Below are 4,330 nucleotides of genomic sequence, written 5' to 3'. Positions count from 1 at the left end.
TATATATATATATATATATATATATGTCCACAAGACACAAAAATGCAGTTTGATAAACTAACGTTCATTAAATGACAAATAAAGAATATGATATGTGAATTTCAACAATACTATTGATATTATAAAACCACATATGGCATACGCCAATTTTTCAAATCATCAAAAGTAATAAGAGATGAAGCAGTCCGGAGGTAACTTGTGGAAGACAGAGTAGAGTGGCTAGGCTCAGAAGCATGTTCTCCACTTCAACTGACTAATGATATGTTAAGACAACACAAACCACATACATCCATTGTGAGGATGGAATCAGGGATGAAACATCTATAACTAGAAAGGTTAAAGATACAAAGATGGTGAAATACCTTTACCCGGGATCAGTAGCACCTGTGGTAATGGACACACCTTTGTAATGCTTGATCACTTACAACTGATCAACTTTAATACGAAACTCTTAGGTATTATCCTTCAGGAAAACTTTTTAAAAATATTCATAAGACACATATATATGTTAGATATACACTATCTCTAGAATATATCTTTACCTGGGACGTGTGACACCTGTGTGGATAGACACAACTTTGTAATGCATGATCCATTACACGAAATGAACTTCACTAACGAAGAGTTATGCAACGCGTCGTTGGAGAAGATTAATCAAATACATATACAGAATTTTTATGTTAGATAAAAGACATTCTTGGTAGTAAACATAAGAAATGATGATGAAAGATCAGGGACGTAGATGTAGATATTTTGTTCAAAGATAAAATACTCCTGCCTTAAACTAACTCATTGTATTGCATTTTCACTTAGATACCCACATGATAATGCGTTCTGTTCTTTAAAATCAAATTCTTATGTTTCTAGCATGTTTTTATTATATCTTATATAATCTTAAGGATTCAGGCTTAAAGATCTTGGTTCTGAACAACCATTATAATGCAACACAATACATATTTATCATAAACTAATAATCTATCACAATAACCATTATGTTTGTACCAGATTCTTTAAGTCCTCAGTCACGTTTGTTAATATATAAGAGATTTTTCCGCCACTGACAAGTGGCTCCGTGGTGTAGTGGTTAGCACATCTGCCTCATAAACAGTTGGTCCGGGTTCGATTCCCGGCGGGGCCTTTGTTTTCAGTATTTTTTTGTGATCGTAAATACTCGTAGGTAGGTTCTCTCTCTCTCTCTCTCTCTCTCTCTCTCTCTCTCTCTCTCTCTCTCTCTCTCTCTCTCTCTCTCTCTCTCTCTCTCTCTCTATCAGCCGACAGGCAAGTTGAAGAAATCTGGAATTCATCCTTTAGAAATCTGGTACACGAAGAGAGGCTATAATGATTGGATCTCTTCTCCCTTAAGACACGTTGACTTCGCAGCGACTTAATCCGTGTTCAAAATTCTGAATAAGTTCAATAAAGTAAACCTCGAGCATCTTTTCGAAATACAAGAAAATGCGGTTACCAGGACAAATGGAATAAAACTCAAAGCTAAATAATGTAGTACGGACGTGGGATAAAGTTTCTTTTCCTATAGGTGTGGTTTAACACTGGAATAAGTTACCGTCAGACGTAGTGAATGCTAAAACCATAAGTACTTTCAAAAGTCGTTTAGAAAAATATCTTATAAAGTCAGGTATACTTTGAGGAAAATGCCAGAAATAAACGGATAAACGACAGCGATGACGGGGTTGATAGAAGGGTAATGTGCAGAACAAAGTTATCTAATTTGTATAGACCATCACTAATGATAGGATTATAATTCTTTGTGTATTTAATGATAGAAGATCCAATGATATTTCTAGTGGTAATAGAGCTGGAGTAATCTTCTATTATCAAATACACAAAGAATTATAATCTCAATATCAATGATGGTCTATACAAATTAGATAACTTTAGTGTTGATAAAATTTGTAAAATGATAAGTTTATGATACGCTCGTTCTCTGTCTTGGTCAATCACATGTCTACCAAATGGCGTCCTAGCTAGTCTCTCCCTTGTATATCAACTGACTGTTATATTTCTCTCTTGTGTCTCCCCTGATGGTGTGAGTTTTAAATGAAAGTGCACTTGGGAACTTATCGTGTTTCATTTTCCCCATGGACTTATCGGAATATCTTGATCACGCTCAAAATTGTGATCCTTTACAATATATATATATATATATATATATATATATATATATATATATATATATATATATATATATATATATATATATATATATATATATTCACCTCTTGCACCTTTCTCTTGACCTCCTGTCTCTTTCTTTTATACTTCTCCCACTCAATTGCATTTTTTCCCTGCAAAAATCGTCCAAATGCCTCTCTCTTCTCTTTCACTAATACTCTTACTTCTTCATCCCACCACTCACTACCTTTTCTAAACAGCCCACCTCCCACTCTTCTCATGCCACAAGCATCTTTTGCGCAATCCATCACTGATTCCCTAAATACATCCCATTCCTCCCCCACTCCCCTTACTTCCATTGTTCTCACCTTTTTCCATTCTGTACACAGTCTCTCCTGATACTTCCTCACACAGGTCTCCTTCCCAAGCTCACTTACTCTCACCACCTTCTTCACCCCAACATTCACTCTTCTTTTCTGAAAACCCATACTAATCTTCACCTTAGCCTCCACAAGATAATGATCAGACATCCCTCCAGTTGCACCTCTCAGCACATTGACATCCAAAAGTCTCTCTTTCGCACGCCTGTCAATTAACACGTAATCCAATAACGCTCTCTGGCCATCTCTCCTACTTACATAAGTATACTTATGTATATCTCGCTTTTTAAACCATGTATTCCCAATCATCAGTCCTTTTTCAGCACATAAATCTACAAGCTCCTCACCATTTCCATTTACAACACTGAACACCCCATGCACACCAATTATTCCCTCAACTGCCACATTACTCACCTTTGCATTCAAATCACCCATCACTATAACCCGGTCTCGTGCATCAAAACCACTAACACACTCATTTAGCTGCTCCCAAAACACTTGCCTCTCATGATCTTTCTTCTCATGCCCAGGTGCATATGCACCAATAATCACCCACCTCTCTCCATCAACTTTCAATTTTACCCATATTAATCGAGAATTTACTTTCTTACAGTAAATTTTAGGGAGAATAAAAAGATGTTCTGGAAGGAGGTAAATAGGGTGCGTAAGACAAGGGAGCAAATGGGAACTTCAGTGAAGAGCGTAAATGGGGAGGTGATAACAAGTAGTGGTGATGTGAGAAGGAGATGGAATGAGTATTTTGAAGGTTTGTTGAATGTGTCTGATGACAGAGTGGCAGATATAGGGTGTTTGGGTCGAGGTGGTGTGCAAAGTGAGAGGGTTAGGGAAAATGATTTGGTAAACAGAGAAGAGGTAGTAAAAGCTTTGCGGAAGATGAAAGCCGGCAAGGCAGCAGGTTTGGATGGTATTGCAGTGGAATTTATTAAAAAAGGGGGTGACTGTATTGTTGACTGGTTGGTAAGGTTATTTAATGTATGTATGACTCATGGTGAGGTGCCTGAGGATTGGCGGAATGCGTGCATAGTGCCATTGTACAAAGGCAAAGGGGATAAGAGTGAGTGCTCAAATTACAGAGGTATAAGTTTGTTGAGTATTCCTGGTAAATTATATGGGAGGGTATTGATTGAGAGGGTGAAGGCAGGTACAGAGCACCAGATTGGGGAAGAGCAGTGTGGTTTCAGAAGTGGTAGAGGATGTGTGGATCAGGTGTTTGCTTTGAAGAGTGTATGTGAGAAATACTTAGAAAAGCAAATGGATTTGTATGTAGCATTTATGGATCTGGAGAAGGCATATGATAGAGTTGATAGAGATGCTCTGTGGAAGGTATTAAGAATATATGGTGTGGGAGGCAAGTTGTTAGAAGCAGTGAAAAGTTTTTATCGAGGATGTAAGGCATGTGTACGTGTAGGAAGAGAGGAAAGTGATTGGTTCTCAGTGAATGTAGGTTTGCGGCAGGGGTGTGTGATGTCTCCATGGTTGTTTAATTTGTTTATGGATGGGGTTGTTAGGGAGGTAAATGCAAGAGTCTTGGAAAGAGGGGCAAGTATGAAGTCTGTTGGGGATGAGAGAGCTTGGGAAGTGAGTCAGTTGTTGTTCGCTGATGATACAGCGCTGGTGGCTGATTCATGTGAGAAACTGCAGAAGCTGGTGACGGAGTTTGGTAAAGTGTGTGGAAGAAGAAAGTTAAGAGTAAATGTGAATAAGAGCAAGGTTATTAGGTACAGTAGGGTTGAGGGTCAAGTCAATTGGGAGGTGAGTTTGAATGGAGAAAAACTGGAGGAAGTGAAGTGTTTTAG

General features: G+C 38.0%; 1 non-coding gene across 1 annotated transcript; it reads left to right on the top strand.

Annotated features, from left to right (window-relative positions):
- The first annotated feature begins 1,066 nt into the window (after positions 1 to 1,066).
- On the top strand, positions 1,067 to 1,138 carry TRNAM-CAU (transfer RNA methionine (anticodon CAU)). The gene has a single exon. It is a non-coding gene; the product is annotated as a tRNA-Met (tRNA).
- The last annotated feature ends 3,192 nt before the right edge of the window (positions 1,139 to 4,330 follow it).

The sequence above is a fragment of the Panulirus ornatus genome, chromosome 9, assembly GCF_036320965.1.
Source record: "Panulirus ornatus isolate Po-2019 chromosome 9, ASM3632096v1, whole genome shotgun sequence".
Classification (NCBI taxonomy): Eukaryota; Metazoa; Arthropoda; class Malacostraca; order Decapoda; family Palinuridae; genus Panulirus; species Panulirus ornatus.
Note: the sequence above shows the minus strand (reverse complement) of the source record. Positions and strands in the feature narration are given on the sequence as shown.